This window comes from Branchiostoma floridae, chromosome 4 (assembly GCF_000003815.2).
Source record: "Branchiostoma floridae strain S238N-H82 chromosome 4, Bfl_VNyyK, whole genome shotgun sequence".
NCBI classification, from domain to species: Eukaryota; Metazoa; Chordata; class Leptocardii; order Amphioxiformes; family Branchiostomatidae; genus Branchiostoma; species Branchiostoma floridae.
Genome location: NC_049982.1, coordinates 5205621 through 5224929, shown reverse-complemented (window position 1 = coordinate 5224929; position 19309 = coordinate 5205621). Strand labels below are relative to the sequence as shown.

Below are 19309 nucleotides of genomic sequence, written 5' to 3'. Positions count from 1 at the left end.
ACAGCTGAGGAGGAGAAGATTCGATATCACAGTATCAGGAAACTTTCATTTCTTTGATTGACATTATATCATTGCATATGATGAGTGAAGTAATTCATTATACTTAATCTAGTAGCAACTATTTATCATTGTCTGTAGAAAATTTAAGTGTCATAACCGTGAAATTTTATATTTTGTACAGGTGATGTTCTGCTGTGGAGCTGATGAGAGTGACAGCTTTGTTACTTATAATTTGGACTTATATTGGATCATATCACTCTGGCCCAAAAAATGGCCAGATGTTTGGCAGCCGATTACTGATATATTGTTGATTACATGTCTTGTTTCCATTTTGGCATTGATATTTGGACATGACATATTTGTTCAATAAAGTTTGGCTTGTATTTAAAATGAATGACTCTTTGCATATTTTGTACTATACAATAGCAAGGCTAATTTATTGATATACTAGTATACTTAAGATAAAGGATAGACAGAAAAGAAAAAAGTTGACCTTATTACTGGCAATGCATTATTCTATACTTCTATGTATGATAAATGCATATGATATTTAAGCATGCCAACCAAATATGATTACAATGCCTAATACCTATTTACAGTATGAGTATGAAATGTGGAAACAGCAGGATAAACTTCAGCATCTCTTTATTAAGTTTCAATTTTATATCATTTACATCAAAGCGGTAAACCTAGTATACATCTCAAATGCTATCATACTTTAACGCCTTGAAAACAAATAATGGAGTAGAGCCGTGTGTGTAGAACAGAGAGATAAATGAATAAATGTTTAGTACTAAATTGGTATCCTTGGTATAATTAAATTAGGATTGCCAAGTTGACTAAAGGGGCAGATATTTCTCTTTGTACCTCCGAAATGCAAGTTACATGTCAAATAATTGGTAGTATCATAGGAACGAACCATAAGAAGGTGGCTGGAAAGGTAAGTTCCCTATGATCGTTATATTTACGAATGTCACGGACGCGTCTCGGCCGATCTCAAAATTCTTTAACATATAAAAAATCGTGTTTATCAGACCGTCTACCTCGGGCCGAGTAATTGGGCTGTATAGGTCCTGGAAATAGACTCTGACATCCAGTTTAGGCGTGGCTATCCTCCAAGCAGAGATTTCGGGCGTGAGCTGAAAAATCGCGGTCGCTTCTCGCCCCAGCCGGCAGGACCAAAATCTCTGCTTGCAGAATAGGCCGCGGTACGCACGCACCAGCAGTACGTGTATAGCGCGTTCTATTCTGGAATAAAAATGACTGCTCCTGAATGACATGGCCTCGCGCGGATACGGGGCAAATGCGTGTCGCCCTCAGAATCTATACTAAATCATATACCAAAGGAAAGTAGACTTTTTTCTCTTTCTTATACGCTAAATTTCCTGTTGGTTTGAAATCTACACCAGGGTGAAAATAACAAGGGAAATAACACGAAAATCGCCTGTTTTCGCGACGTAATGGTTCCGGGAAAGCGATAAAACAGCGGTTCAAAAAAGCTATAGGAGTAACAAATGAACCTGAAATATTGTAAATGACTTGAAATTAAGACGGTAAGTGGTTATATACTCCAGCGGCAAGCTTTTCTGTAACGCGTGTTGACGCCCGGAGTCATGGAACGGACTACTTTCTCTCGCGGAAGGAAAACAAAACTGCCTCGAACTCTCGACGTGGCGTGGCGGCTGAAATAATGTTCTAAATAAACAAAAAGATAACTGACAGTTTAATAACTTCATTAAACAAAAGTTCTAATTTTCTATAATTATTTATAAGTAAGGTGTGCTACATTTGCATGTGTCTGACATGGAAGACACCCTTATACAATTCATTGCTCTGAACCTATTTCACTGTTTGAAAACTTGACAACTCATTCAAAAGAAAGGCAGAAGAAAAATCTATCGCAAGTTTTGAATATTCTAATAAACTAGGGAACAGTCAAAGACCAGTGAAACTGCAACGTCCTTGAAAATGGCAAGGGTAATCGTGTATGCGGGATGGTAAGATGGCATTCACGCTTGGTTAGGCCTTGAAGAATGCACAGCATCTGTCTTCATGTTATATACATGTAGCTTTGACTTTGAGCCCAAGCTCACCCATCTGCACCTGAGGGATCTGGTACCAACATAAGGCCAAACCAATTCAATTTGTTGCTTCTTGGATTTTTTTTTTTTTTCAGAAAAAAAATTGGACTGGCAAGTTGAAAAAAAAGGGATCAAGGGGCTTACTCAAGTTACACAAATAATAATAAGTTTTCAGATTTCCTTGGCACATTCTATGCAACAAATTCATATTTACTACTTAGGGTGGTCCCTGATTAGCAAAGCCCCGATTTAGAAAAAAAAATAAAATACATGTACCGGCCAAAATAACCAAGTACAGGCACTGAAATTTGACGCCCATAGTTTATTGGGGAGTCAAGAGAGGCAGTGAAAATTTGTCAATGGGAGGTGTGGCCAATCTTCTTTTTTTTTTCAAATTGGGAAAAATAGGACAGCAGAATCCGAGAAGCAACAAATAAAATTGGAGTAGCCTTATGTAAGATTTTGGTATATGCAAGTCTTGACTCCAGCCTTTCATAAAGAGCTGTGATTATAGAAGACAAGACCTCTCAGTTTGAAGATGAGCATGAACAACCAATCGACTGCTCCACAGGCTTTCTGTGGTCGACTATATATAATGAAACTCAATTGATGAGCAATTTCATCCAACAGCATGATGTTCGATGACTGGATTAACACATTTTCGATTCAGAGGCGTAGAACAAACATTTTCATTACCTTAAATCCCAAACCCTGGACCATACTCTGTGGAACTATAACAGGGACTGGTATGTAATTTAGATGCTGTTACAAAATGTTTAAGCTGTGGCTTTGAGGACAGTCAGGCCATACTTTTGCCATGTCTTAAAAGAATATAGTGATAGCTTTAAAGTTCAATTGTATTGGCACTTAACATTATGAAAAGGTTGCACTTCTTCCCAACATTGGTAAGGCCATAATTCTCTTGTTGGGAAACAATTGAACCTTGTCCAAAGTGCATGTAAATGTTTTACATTAGTTTGTCTTCAAACAACAGTTATACTAGTTTCCTCATGAAATCTCACATGGCATAACCTACAAAACTTTCATTAACATTAAATTTTGATATCTAGACTAATAGATTTCCCTATCAATAGTATCATACTATTGATATTTCAAACAAAAACACTACTTGTCCAGGCCAAAATATACAAAAACCACACATTCTACTGCAGTACCAAGTTCACTCACAAGGAGACCTAAAATTAACAAAGCCAACTACCCAAATATCAAATTAATGAAATTACAATCCATTCAGAAGTCTTAAAGTTAAAACTCCAGAAACACGACATAAAAACAACCACACATTTAAACCCAAACCTTCATGATACCCATTGTACATGGTGATATATGGTTATCCAATGGGTATCCTTTCACTTAAAGGTCAGCGTGTTGGAAAACTGCCTACATATGTTCCACCACCACTGACAGGGGAACAGCTTTATGGTCCTGAGCGTAAAAACGCCATCTTTAAAGTTCAGATTGCGTGAAACGATCGTTAAACGGCCAGCCTGTCCGCTGGAGTGAGGGAGATCTATGTGGGAGTCGGGGAGGAGTTATGGCAGAGGAAGACTGACCTCTGACACCGCCTGTCACAGGCAATGGAACTTTATGGCACCCTTATGATGTACATTTTTGCGTAGTCTACAGAAAGGAATCTTCCACAGAATAAAGGCTTCTTCTAGCAAATACTAAAAAAAGCAGTTGGTGTCCAAATCCATCACATTGTCCACAGGCAATGGAACTTTATCATCATGGCATCCTAATGAATGATGTACATTTGTTGGTACACATGGTAGGTATATCATGGCCCAACAGATTTTTGCATAGTCTATGCTACAGAAAGGACATCTTCCACAGAATACAGGCTTCTTCTAGCAAATACAAAAGAAAGCATTTAGTGTGCAAAAAAACATTGTACAAAGTTCAAGCATGCATCTATCCGGATATTCTGTGTCTTGGAAAAATCTTGTATAAATTAGACTCTTATTTCAGTATCTTCAGTGACTGTACCTCAACACTTTGTACATAAGAATGACATGGAAACTCCAAGAGCTAAGGAAGCTTGCAGGATGCAAAGCACATTGGAGAAAGATGAGGGAAGACTGAAAACAACTACAGGACTTCTCAACATGCAGAACACAGTGAATGATGATGATGATGATGATGACAAAAGTCTTGATTTAACCCCTCCATATGCCTAACCCTGTAACTTAGAGAAATAGTAGACAAACAAATTACTTAAGTGTGCTTAAGTATAATGAGTATAATCTATAAAAAAGTAAAATTATAAAGTCAATTTTGAATTTAGTAAAACACATTCAGAACTTCTTGCAAAGTTTTTGTACCCCATTATTCAAAGTGATAAATGGACGAGGCAATGTTTATCCCTCAACATCTGGACAGTTTTCTGTTAATCCATAACTACTTAGCAGGCCTTTTGTCATCATTGACTGTTCCTAATTTCAATTTTTCCAGGGAAGATTACAATGATATTACCACATGGGGTTCCATACATCATAGTTAGTGCGTAAAAGGCTCTGAAGTCAAGTTCATATGAGGCACATTGTGCTCCAATTAAAGTCCAATCCAGTGTGCACTGCAAGAGCTAGATTAAAATCGGGCACCATTCGTCATACTGTAATAAGTATTGTTGGGGGCTCTAGTCAGTGAGTGAGTGAGGGTGTGAAATATTATAACTCAAAACCTCACAGTTTGAAGAGCTGTTCATTGTGCTTGACAAATGAGATACTGTAAATGCAGAAATGTTCGCGGTAGTTTTATGTTCGCAGTTTTTGCGGTGGCCACTTCACCGCAAACTTAAAACCACACAAACCAAAAAGAACATTTTTCCATTACAGTATGATTGTGATTACAGTCTATGGTGCTACCACGAACACTCCATGTTCCCTCTACCGCAAAAGTAAATCCCCACGAACTTAAATGCAATTACAGTATGCGGCATACTGTAATTATTGCCTAAAAATCATAATATCAAAGGAGGTTAATACTCCCGATTTACTTCTTATTGAAAGTGAGAACAAGTTTCAAAGAATACTAATTTTCTGTAATGATAATTACTTCTCTATAGATCCATTACTTTCCATCTTAGAGTGATAACAGCTTGTGATGCAAACTGCTCCGCAATTAAGTCTGGTACCTTAAATGAGTTGGGGTCTAGATCAGTTAAGATCATAATATTACTACCAGTATGTATGCCTAATTTAATGCTAGGAGTGGAAAAGAGGCCTTCAGTGTGTGTGAAAGAAGTAAAGTAAGGCAATGCAAGGCAAAACACAGTTTGCAGTTGGATGAGTTCCATTACTGGTCCACCAGTTACTTACAGTTGAAGCTGCATCTAAATGTATACAGAAAGGTCTTCAAAATAGGACAGGAGACCATTTACAATCTGAAAAAAATGCTTGAGTACTTTGTACAGTTAAACAACACTAACCTTGTATTAGTTGATTGTAACTGCTGTTGTGTCCAACCAGGCCATCACACAAACATAGCTGCTTCCTGCAAGAAAAGACAAAACTTTATGATACACAGTTTATACATGTATCTGTATCTGTATCTACCGGTTTATAGCCAGTATAACCCCCCTTTGGCGTAACACACCAGCTTCGAATTCGCAGGCAAGCGGCGCGGCAGCAGCTGGTTATATTACACTTAACGACCCGTTGTTCTCTACCACAGAAGAAAGATACTAAAAGCTAAGAAACATCTGACACTTTGGTGAATTCATCCAGTTAATTGATTTATCTCTTATTATGCAGGGATTGAAATACTTTTTTTTTGCCACATGCAAAATTGCAAGTTGGCAAAAAATTTACGTGCAATTTAAAAAATTTACATGCAAAATACAACTAGGCGGCGATGGCGACGAGTATCGCCAGCTTGAATCGGTGAATTTTGATTACATCTAGTAAAGCTACCGGAGAAAGTTACCCGCAAAAACAACGAAGGACAAAGACAGACGTCCATATGTCTTCTTGTCTAAGAGTAGGGTGTCTAATTCCTCAGTATTTTTACAATAGGCCTGGTATTTTCAACATGCAAGATTGCAAGTTCAGAATAATTTTACATGCAAATTTAAAAAATTATGTGCAAATTGCAAGTTAAGTATGTGTATTTCGAACCCTGTTATGTATATAATGTATGTTTGATGGCATCCCCAAATCAGCAATGATTGCTGCCTGCGATGTCCTCTGGATTGCTTTGAAATTGTTGCAATTTTAATAAACCTAAGATAAAGTTGAACTTGAATTCAATCCAACTACCCCGTCTTCTACCACATTCTACATTCCGCACACCTTCCCGCCCCGTCCTACTTGATATTCTGCATTCACCACTGACCCAGATTCTTCCATACATACTCCTCAAGGTGACCTTCTCTTCGTTTCTCCCCATCTTTATTCATCAGACTTGATTAAAACTCACCCCCAATTAAACTGTGCCGAGATTAGACATGTTAATTCACATGGTGGGTGAACAAAAACAGTCTGGAATGCTTATCAATACTTTTCTGAACATTTTCTTTTTCAATTAGCATTGCATGTTACAACAAACTTTCATAGTAGACTTTAAATGTCACATTTTAATCTTCCTCAATAGTTCTATTTTAGATTGAAATGAGATCGATTTTATTACTGATCTATATATTACAAAATGTATATCATTCCACTATACTCTCTTTTGTACATTGTACGAGGCAATTTAGTCTTTGGACTCCTTGGTTTAAATAAATAAACCAGTTCTCCCTCAACGTAATGTGTTCAACGTTATCATGAAATATAAGTTTCAAACACTGTACAACAGTTACTATATAAAGTAGAGAAATTTGTTATTTTCCATTCTTTGAGCAGATTTCGAATATCAAAAGGATGGGAACCAGAAAAGCAAATTTGCATAGCCTACCTTACATTACAGAGAGTGGTTTCAAGCATCTTGCACGATCTACACAATTTAGTGCTTGCAGCTACAATCTTTATTTCTTTTTTATGTCATACATCAAGTAAGGTGTCATCAGTCTGACTAGTGAGTAATAAAAGAACTTAATATTTACGCGCGTCAAAAGCCAGACAAATTGCACATTGTCTGCAGAGCTACTGACTGATGCTTCTTAATGCAGGTATTCAACGAACTGTCACTTTCTAACTTTTAAAAGTCATATGACTCATGTCAACCTAACTTGTTTTGCTAAGCATTTAGAGACAGGTATACATAGGCCAAAGCTTTCTTTAAGCCTAATGCCGTTTTTCCATGTAGTTTGTATAATCCCATGGTTAGCAAATCTGCCTATGGACCAAAGGGTTGGCAGTTCGAATCCTGGACATTCTCCTCACATAATATGGTCTCCTCACATGCTACTGGAAAGGGCTGCAGTCCTTAAGATGCTGTGGTCTACTGTTCGTAAGAGGTACAAAGAGCAATTTGCCCAGTACCATGGACCTGTTAATACTGTATATAGTGTCTGCCTTCTCTTTCCCGACCAGTGGAAGAGTAGCTGTTCTATGAGCTTAACTGGTTCAAAATCAGTTTCACTTTTGTTCTTAAATGTTCAAATGCAGGTCTTTCCCACATGATATCCTTGAAATATGGAAAACAACTTTCCCAAAATCTTAGTCAGTCAATGCCTTCCTGCACCTGATGGCGCTTTGGGCGGCACCCATCTCCGTTTCAGTAGCCCTGGGCCACACAACTTTGTACAGCAGGGGGTTAGTCCACTGGTAGTGGTGTCTGTTTAACTTCCATACTCTTTCCCAAATGCTGAGTGCTAAGCAGAGAAAGCAGCATGTGCCATTTTTAATGTCTTTGGCATGACTCGGCCGGGGATCGAACTCAAGACTTCCCAAATGCAAGGTGAACACTCTACCCACTCGGCCATTGCATCTGCATTCCTAATTTTAAGAGACCCACTTTACGGGTATTACCTAGCAGAGTTTGTTTATTCAACTTTACATCCATGAGGTCATAACTTGCACCATAAACTTTCATTGTCAACCTGATATGACGGTTTACGGGTGTCATATCCCCAAGGATGTCCATATGGTGCACCCTGGGGCGGTAGGTGTACATGCACCTGAATCTAATGAGGTTTTATCACTGTGTGGATGGGTGCCTGTGATCCCTGGACTCCAAGTCCAACAGCAAACTTGAGAAAACAATACAGACTGGACTGCTGTCTCAATTCTAGGGATCACATACCAAAACAATTAGGAGAAGATTAAAAGAAGTTAATTTCAGGATCTGCCCAAGTTTCCAAACTATTTGCCATATATGCTCGTAACATTTCTAGCTGCCAATAACTATTAACGATGATCTTATGACTCGGTATACATACTAAAACCTACTTTTCAGATTATCAATCAACAGCTTAAACTTAACTACTTGGTGATAATACCTACATCCCAAATGCAGTTACTCAGGAGTCATCCTTGCATTTTAGTTGCAAGGTTATCATTACACATGTACATGTAGATGTTGCTGCATATAGCAGGATTTTCTAAGTTAGCTTCAGAATATTCTTTTATTTAAAACCTTGGACCAATGAGTACGACTAAATGAATGAACTTTTGTTTCTAAACATTTTGTTTCTAAAGACGTAATTTGAGTTACAAAATCTATCCAAACCACTACTTGCTCTTCTCGGCGGTGTTTGAAATGAAATAGAATGAAATGCAACGTTACCACATACTTTCATACTCATACTAGAGATCCCAGGTTGAATCTCAGGGCTATTTGTGCAATTGCACGGTGGCCTTGCTACAGCACATGCTTTCAACAAGGCACACCTGGTCATCACGACCTACTCTTTTCAACAACTGCGTTACCGTCTTTTAGACACTTAGAGCTTGGGCCTTAAAACTCCCTCATGCAAGGGGCTGCCAGCTTAACGTCACCATATCCCAAAATAAAAATGTCCTACACAGCTGAGCCAATCCTAGGATAGACCTGATCAGGCCAACGGATCCACAGAATTTAATCTAGATAGCCAAGCTGCGGGGTTGTACTACTGCTTGCACCACAGGGACATGTGTTTGATGCTATTGAATATTTCGGAATTTTCCTTCTGCTTCAAGGAACTCCCAATAGTGTGGACCAATGACCATGACCCTTACATGACCTCCTGAAGGTGGTGAGCTAGCCATAAATGGTTTATAGGGTCTGGTGCTCCTGCTGAAATATTATACCTAACATTACTCACCAGTCCCAGGCTGGGGCCATGCTAATATAATTCAATTAAACTTCATCCAATCTTTTTCTTCCTAACAAAGTAGTGCAAAAGATTGAAGATGATATCTGGTATCAGTACCATTTACAAAATGCCAATTATAAAATTTAATGACTTCATCATTTTTAATATATAATGTTTTGTACTTAGCTTTGATTTGTTCAGCCAGTTCATGCTGAAAAGAGTGATGGATGCCCCTCAAACTACTCAAAAGAAATCTCCGAATCTTATTCAGTTGTATATACTGAACTGTCTTTGAAACCAGCAGTTCTACACTGACCGACAGTAACCCAAACCAACTGCAGCGCATAAGGAGGAGGGAGGGGCGTAAATTCTAAAGGGTAATTTCCTTTTTGTAGTTGTATCGTAAAATGGCAACTACTTGCAATTAGAAAATATGGAAACTTTTATGATTTACCAGGATTCACAGTACATACAACCATATAAACATAGACTTAAGAAAACTTTAAAAACTTTAATTGTGTATAAATTCTATAATAGCCTCAGCTACAGTATATGTGAGAATCTTTGGGCCAATACTGTGGACATTCATTTGATAAGTACCGGTAATGCAGTTTTCATCCTCTACACTTTTGCAGCTTGCAAGTCCAGGACATAGCAAACCACATTTGGATTTGTGTAGTCTCCCGAATGTACAAGCCAAAATTAGCAAAAGGAGGTTGATTTGAGGTCAGCAGACATCACACCTGAGTGAGATTGAGTCATCAGATTTATAGTGGTGATAACAGTAACAGTTTCTACTGAGATCAGTTACTTTTGCACACACCCATCAACACCATCACAGCCACGTTTCATGCGGTTTGGCACAGTATCGTTTTCTGAATAACGTGCTACAAAAGTAGTTTCAATCCCAAGTTATATGATTGATACTCAAAGAGCGGCAACTTTTACCCCATCGGTGCAGACAATCACAGCCAAGATTCAAGTGGTCTGACACAGTATCGTTTTCTGAATAACTGTCCTAAGCCAACAATTACTGTAGTTTCAATCACTAATTTCCTTATTAATTTACAATCCTTACCTTTCTTTCTGTAGCTTTTTAATAGGCTTGCAAGATCGACAGAAACCTTCCAGGTCGTTTGACCCAGTATCAGATTCTGCAAAACTGTCTTCGTGCAATTCTTACTACAACTTTAGTACAAGTATCTCTCATTTTGTTCCTGACTAACATCATTCATATTCCTCTTTAGAGCTGAGATCAGTTTTAAGAGCTGAGATCAGTTGTTACACCAATGTTACAGCAACGTGACTAACTTTCTGCATCTATACATATTCTTTCCAAGTCATTTGAGCAACTGTCTTAATGTAATTCTTTTTATCATGTGAATCTCCCATTTCCTGACTAACATCATGAATACCTTTTTCTTCAGAGCTGCTCAAGATCAGTTCCTCTATAATCTTATATACACCTGGTGCACAGCAACATTCCAAGTCGTTAGACAAAGTATCATATTCCGCAGAACAGTCCTAATCCACCTCTTAGTGTCAACTCGATCCCTCATTTCCTGATTACTGCTGCAGATACCTTTGCTTCCGAGCGCACGAAACACAAGCGATCGCATTTGGCGCCCTTTTTATAGCCTGATAGCGTGATTACCTGCAACACTATCCGTGTGCCGAAGTGGCGTGGATTACCACCCGTTAAACAGATTACAGCCCGTTAATGCGCCTCTATTGCACACACACACATGGTTAATGGGTGGCCATCAGCTGCAGGTTACTAGCTGTTACACTGGCAGACTAGTTAATGGGTTTCCATCAGCCGCAGGTACAGTTACACGGGCAGGCTGTGTAAAGGATCCGCGCTAATAACACGTAAATTTTGTGAACCGTCGTGAACTGCAAATAGCCAGGTTCTGCCTTTATGGAGTATAATTTTGCTGATTTCAGTAGGCAGTGATATGTATTTGTGCTGATGGGGGATTGAAGAGGAGGAGAACAAAAATTTAATACAATTTTTGGACCATTGACGCTCAAATCATGGAAACAATACAAGGAAAAATGGCTTTGTATCTAAAATTTATTTTGTATCTCAAATGTACTTTATGTAATATAATTTCATTGATTTCTGTAGGCAATGCTACATACTCGTGTTGATGGGGGTTTGAAGGGGAGAAGAACAAAATACAATTTTTGGACCGGTGAAGCTAAAATCCTGGAGACCATGACAGTGTACAAAACTGGCTTTGTATCTAAAATCTCCATGTCAAATCCAATGAAACTCAAACGCTTAATATACGTAACTCCTGTCTCTTAAACTAATAAATATGTGCATGGAGAAATTTGAATGCCTGTTTGGATCAATACATAACATGTTGTACATACACACTGCAGCAGAATGATAATGTAGTACTTACCACTTACAATTTGGTAGATGTCAGATGTTTTTTTGTGAGCAACAAGATGCAGAGATATCTGTCAGGCCCTGATGTTGGTCCCTCCGACTCTCTTGCCACCACCTCACACAGCAATATCACTGGGCTTCTGGGTTATTTCCTGCAGCAGAAACATGATAAGATGTTATAGATTACAATTTACCAAAACTGCATTGTAGAATGCATTTGATGAACATACATCAATAGCATCAGTAGGGCCATGGAAATGAATCCAATGTACAATGGTTTGTAACGTAAACAGTTACTGCTCTGAAATTTTGTCAGATCAGCTGATATCTTAATGACTAAAGTATCAGTATATTTTATGTACTTAGATAAGTTAGAAATAAATGTTGCACTAGGAGGGAAAGGAAAGATTATAAACATTGAGACTGTACATCCAATTAGCCTTCGGGCATAATTTTGCAAATAAAACACTAATATATGTAATTTTGCAGTGCAAGGAAATGAACACAGGTTGCAGGTGAATGAGTTCAAAAGCCTCCGGTAGCAAATATTAATATCACCAGCCAGCAGGAAAAGAGTTTGATTTATAGCTTCACCGTAACTATACATGTATTCGATGAACAAACTATCAATAACATCAGTAGAGCTATGGAAAAGATTTATTAGCTTCACCATAACTATACATAAATTCGATGAGCAAACTATCAATAACATCAGTACAGCTATGGATATGGTGTACTGTAACAGCCCTAAGGCGGGACAGTGGCTGAAGATAGTCATAGTCCATTGATCAATATCTTCACTTTGTATTCCTTCTGCTGCAACCTTTGTCATGCCATGGCTGGCATCTGTCACTGACTAATGTGTGATCAAGGATGCGGCAAGATGTATCTTATGGGAGAAAGGTATACACAATATATAAGATATACACACGATATACACAATGTCCAACTGTTTCTTGTGGGAGAAAGAGATCTAGAATAACTTGAGCTTTTATGTACTTTTAGCAGAATGTATGTGAACCACAATGGTTCTAATGCTTTGTGCCATGGCTGGCATCTGTCACTGACTAATGTGTGATCAAGGAAGCGGCAAGATGTATCTTATGGGAAAAAGGAAGTTGCAAGATATACACAATGTCCAACTGTATCTTTTGGGAGGAAGAGATCTAGAATAACTTGAGCTTTTATGTACTTTTAGCAGATTATATGATTGTCAACCACATGGTTCTAATGCTTTGTCATGGCATGGCTGGCATCTGTCACTGACTGATGTGTGATCAAGGAAGCAGCAAGATGCATCTTATGGGAGAAAGGAGTTGCAAGATACATGTATATACAACAGTACTGTATCTTGTGGGGGAAGATATCTAGAATAACTTCTGCTTTTATGTACTTTTAGCAGAATGTATGTTAACCACATGGTTCTTATGCTTTGTGATGGCATGACTGGCATCTGTCACTGAGTAATGTGTGATAAAGGAAGCAGCAAGATGTATCTTATGGGAGAAAGGAAGTTGCAAGATATATACAACAGTACTGTATCTTGTGGGGGAAAAATCTAGAATAACTTCAGCTTTTATGTACTTTTAGCAGAATGTATGATTGTCAACCACATGGTTCTAATGCTTTGTGATGGCATGACTGGCATCTGTCATTGACTAATGTGTGATCAACGAAGCAGCAAGATGTATCTTATGGGAGAAAGGAAGTTGCAAGATATACACAATGTCCAACTGTATCTTGTGGGAGAAAGAGATCTAGAATAACTTGAGCTTTTATGTACTTTTAGCAGAATGTATGATTGTCAACCACATGGTTCTAATGCTTTGTAATGGCATGGCTAGCATCTGTCATTGACTAATGTGTGATCAAGGATGCGGCAAGATGTATCTTATGGGATCTTATGATATTATGCAAGATATACAACTGTATCTTGTGGGAGAAAAAGATCTAGAATAACTTCAGCTTTTATTTACTTTTAGCAGAATGTATGTCAATGACATGGTTCTAAGGCTTTGCTTCTTTGAAGAAACTGCAAAGAGCACCTACTCTGGAAGGACCTGAATAAATGTACCTGTCCTGCATACAAAAATGTATATATACATGTATATATCTCCTACAATCATTGATATACAAAGTTTCGGATATGTAACTGAGTTCCGGTAATCGTCAGCATTAAAAGTATCCAACTGATAGTACACTTAAAAGTTGAAGACATGACAATTTTTACCTTCCTCCTATACCTTTACCATAACAAACACAAGATTGGACTCAGAATGCATAGATAAAAAAAAATCTGGTGCCCAAAAGCTACATTTGTAACACATACAGACACAACACACTTTATTCATGATTGTACTTTCTTTAAATAACAAAAGTTATATCAACATTTGTACATGTATGAATCCATATTTTCCTGTTGAAATCTGGCAATCAGTCATATGATAAATGGTCCACAAGAAGAACCACCAGTGAATGGAGATCAATCCATCACCATGCAAACTGTGAGTAAAATTAATATTGACAACTGACACTCCCTGTCTTTGATATACCAAGGTACCATAATTGTAAAAGAGCAAATGGTTTTGGCGATTACATGTACAGTTTTTGCAGTGAACATTTTTTTGTGAACATTTCTTCTGTCTCTGCCCATCCACAACCTGCCACATTCTGCCACAATTACTCAGTCTTCTTCCTACCACAAAGTTAAATCCCTGCAAATATTTCCCCTTTTACGGTACAGACTGCCCACATCAAAGCTGCATTGCACAGCCAGAACTTTCCTGGAATGTTTTCTTTGCAATAGAAATATCAAGGGAGGTAATCAATTGATTCTTTCCTCACATAACTGATGACCAACGAAAAATTCTTTCCACCCCATACATCAAAATCTAACAAATTGCTCAGGGTTTTCCTGGACAACCTACCTGGAGTTAGAAACTGCACAATTCATCTTTCCCTTACAAAATCCCAGAATAATTATTGTTCAAAGAAAAATGCTGCCAACAGTCTAATACTCAGCAGTAAAGATGCCCCTATGCTAGAAATATACAGACTTAACAAAACAATCATGACAAGAAGTACTGGAAAACCTGCGATAACTAAGTTTCCAAGCATTATTGTGAAGTTTGAAAAATATTTAAGTGCACAATTTCACAAGTAATGCCAATTTTTTGTGCATTTACTATTCTTGTGAAAAAGATTGAAGCATTGCTTTAAATTCAAAATATCAATAACACCTGGCCTCAAATATGTGTACAGCTTACCAAGATGACAAATTACCTGACTTAAGGGGGTAGCCATACTCCTAATGCTTATATATTTTCCAGTCAACTTTGATCAATACATAACTATAATCCCATATAGGCCTGTGTAGCAGAAGAAAACATAAACAAGCTTATCTCTCCAAGACACAGGTTCTGGGTTATTTTGGGACAAGGATGCCCACATGGCTGCTCAGTTATGTACAGAATGTTCTGCTGTCAGATAACAACACTTCTTCAAGCACACACACAAACACACAACACAAATGACCTAGTAACATTGCAATGATTATGTTGATTAAGCCCTAACCAAGATACCAGGAGATAATACTTCCATCAGCATTGGGTGTTTGTTTGTTTGTTTGTTTGTTTGTTTGGAGAAAGGGATAATAAAATATCTCATTTTCCTGATCTTTCACAGTGTTGTAACTGTATGAAAGAACCTACCAATTCTTACCAAAAAAAACCATCCCTACCCACAAACAGACAGACCAAAAACTAATCCTCCATTTTTCATGAAGGTAATAATAAAGGGTTAATGCCCCGGCCCGAGGTGTATATGGTGAGATAATCAATGAGTCCGTGTCGTCTTGTCACGGTTCCGTTGTTTTTTTTTTTTTTTTTTTTTTTATTTTTTTTTTTTTTTTTCTTTTCTTTTGGGTTTTTTTTTTTTTTTTTTATTTTTTTTTTTTTTTTTTTGTTTTTCCTTTTTTTTTTTTTTTTTTTTTTTTTTGCTTTTTTTTTTTTTTTTTTTTTGATTTTTTTTTTTTTTTTGCTTTTTTTTTTTTTTTTTTTTTCTTTTTTTTTTTTTTTTTATTTTTTTCATCCTTTGTTTTCGTTTTTTTTTTTTTTTTTCCTTTCTTTTTTTTTTTTTTTTTCTTTTTTTTTTTTTTTTTTTTTTTTTTTTTTCTTTTTTTTGTTTTTTTTTTTTTTACTTTTTTTTTTGTTTCTTTTTTTTTGTCTTTTCTTTTTTTTTGTTTTTTTTTTTTTTTTTTTTTTTTTTTTTTTATTTTTTTATTAGCTTTTTTTCTTAATATTAAAAAAGTATTTGACATGACTGTAAGCGAGACACCATAGTTTCTCATGCATTATATTGGGTATCTTCCAGGGATTATCTCACCATATACACCGAGGATAAGGCGGGGCATTAACGTTATTATCATATAGCCTATCCAACTGACAGTTATTTCACACAAATTCATTTATAACAAATAAACACTTTAATACATTACATAAAAATACATTTGCAATATATATATTGTACAATAGTGTCTATATATAATACAAACATTAAACTATTTCATCATCATCATTTAAGTAATAATTTTAACTAATCATCTGTTTGTGAGATAGCATATCAGCATCAACATGTGGCTTATTTGCAATACAAACTACATGTATTAAGTGGAGTCCTGGTACCCCCCATGCAGAGCCTTTTCACTTGGGCACGACAAAGTACGTATATATGAAGTGATTTAGGAAGGTACCGGCTTAATCACGTTAGAAAGCCATAATGAAAATGTGTAGAATCAGCATAATTCCTTTTCAAGTATCCCTATATTCCCCATGTGGAGCCCTAATTAACATAACCAATCAATCATAATATTTTTGACAGTTATGCATGGTTTACACACAAACAACAGTACAAAAAAAATTCATGACTGTCCCCTGTATAATGGTGCGGTCCAAAAAGTGGTCGGTTATTAGAATAACCGACCACTTTTGAGGTTACTGCCTGATAACCCATGGGAAATGGGGGCCTCTGATTGGCCAACTCCATCTGGCTATATGATAATAAAGTTTAATACAGGTATGAGCTCAAATGGTCACATAATGGCCATTTCTACTCCACAGGAAAGAGCCTGAGGGTTTGGTCCCCTGCTAATGTCATGCCATATCTTAAACTCAAACACCACTTGACCCTAGTTGACCTCTTGGTGCACAGAAACAGACTGCAGGACTTCTGCGGCCTTCCATATGGGTCTGGTTCATGTTCATTACTGAAGTGGGAAGTATGCTTTCTTGTTGTGATGTATTGATATGGTGCCAGTCACAAACAATGATAGAAAAGTTGAAGCCAACACACTCAATTTTTCCCTTGTCCCAGGAATTAGTCATTGTAATGTATACGTCCAACAAATTTGCTTGTGAAAAAACTTGTGAAAGTTCAATGTTTTCACAAACTTCAATCAGTCCCAAAAACAAGCGGTGTTTAGTCAGCTCCTGTCATCACCTCCAATGATCAGAGCCCATCTTTCACCTCTGATGTCTGAAGGGTCAGGGGTCGCACATGATTGACAGCTCCATCAGACAACCCTGAATGGTTCTTCCTCAGATCAATGTCAACTTTGGCTGCCCATTGTCCTTCATTCTTTCCACAATGGAGGAGAGGGCCGATATTCATCTAAATCACAACATCTCACTGCAGTGAAACATAACCCATTACCATGAGAGTAAAAACTTCAGATCAATGTCAACTTCTTTCTGCAATCGAGAATGGGCCGATAATCATCTGAATCACAACATCTCACAGAGTCAGTGAAATATGACCCATCACCCTGATGAGCATAAAAACTCCAGATCAATGTCAACTCTGACTGCTCATTGTCCTTCAATCTTTCCGCAATCGAGAACAGGGCCGATATTCATCTAAATCACAACATCTCACTCAGTGAAATGCAACCCATTACCACGAGAGTAAAAACTCCAGATCAATGTCAGCTTTGACTGATGATTGTCCTACAATCTTTCCACAATAGAAGATGGGGGTGATATTCATCCTAATCACATTCAACATCTCACTCAGTGAAATATGACCCATCACCCTGATGAGAGTAAAAACTCAAGATCAATGTCAACTTTGGCTGCCCATTGTCCTTCAATCTTTCTGCAATCAAGAAAAGGGCTGATATTCATCTTTTCAACTCTTCAACTACAACATTTCACTGCCATGAGATAGGACCATGAGAAATTACAGATCATTCAAAGTTAACTTACTTCCAATACCCTTTCTGAACTTTTTAGTTAATAGATATTCTGAACTTTCTCTAACTTTGCTTCATAAAAATGTCCGGACGACAATTAAGAAGGCTGATTCTTATTTCTAAAGTCTAAGTCTAAAGTTCAATTGTGAAGATGGCCGATGCTTCTCTATAAAGTCTATGCTCAAATGTGAAGAAGGCTTATGCTAATTTCTAAAGTCTACATTCATTATAACTTTGGCATGTAATAAGATAAACCACTGCAAGTTGAATTACTAGCCTTTTACACCTCTTTTGGCATTTTTACACCATCAGCGCAGATATATCCCTAACTTTTATTATATTCCCTTGCTGAAATCTCCAGTAATCGAAGAAGAGGCTGGTTCTTATTTCCGATGTCTACTCACACCATGACATGATTTACATCCCGATGTAATAAAGCAGATCCCAGGAGGTACGATACCAGTGCTTCATTCCCTTTCGACGTCTTTAAACCTCGATGATATATATACATTCCAAACTTTCTTTATTTTTGCTTCCCAAAATCTCCAGCAATCTAGAACACGGCTGATTCTTATTTCTATAATAAAGTCTACAATCATCATAAAACTCCAAAGGCCTGGTTTTTTTTCTATTTCTCTTTGGCTCGTAAACCACAACATGTCACAGTAATAAAACCTTGATGATATATACATTTCCAAACTTTCTTTATCTTCGCTTCCCGAAATCTCCAGCAATGGAGAATAAGGCAGCTGATACTTAATCATATCTGTGAAGTCAGCAATCATGATGAAATTCTGAAGAGCTGTTTCTTTTCTATCTCTCTTCGGCTCGTAAACCACAATATTTCGTAGTAACAAAACAGAAACCTCGATGATATATATACATTCCAAACTTTTTTTTCATCTTCACTTCCCGAAATCTCCAGCAATTAGAGAATGAGGCTGATACTTAATCATATTTGTGAAGTCAGCGATCATGATGAAATTCTGAAGGGCTGTTTTTTTTATCTCTCTTCGGCTCGTAAACCACAACATTTCGCAGTAATAAAACAGAAACCTCAATGATGTATACATTCCAAACTTTTTTTATCTTCGCTTCCCGAAATCTCCAGCAATTTAGAACACGGCTGATTCTTATTTCTATGATAAAGTCTACAATCATCATGAAATTCTGAAGGGCTGTTTCTTTTCTATCTCTCTTCGGCTCGTAAACCACAATATTTCGTAGTAACAAAACAGAAACCTCGATGATATATACATTCCAAACTTTCTTTATCTTTGCTTCCAGAAATCTCCAGCAATGGAGAATAAGGCTGATACTTAATCATGTTTGTAAAGTCAGCAATCATGATGAAAAAATATTTCCAAGGGGCTGTTTCTTTT

General features: G+C 37.2%; 1 protein-coding gene across 1 annotated transcript in view; it reads right to left on the bottom strand.

The window, feature by feature from the left end:
- Positions 1-19309, bottom strand: part of LOC118413281 (LARGE xylosyl- and glucuronyltransferase 1-like) — a 145918-nt gene that overhangs the window by 80486 nt on the left and 46123 nt on the right. Inside the window, 2 exon segments of the mRNA XM_035816545.1 lie at positions 5533-5597; positions 11701-11832. The gene's annotated coding sequence lies outside the window, so the exon portion shown is untranslated.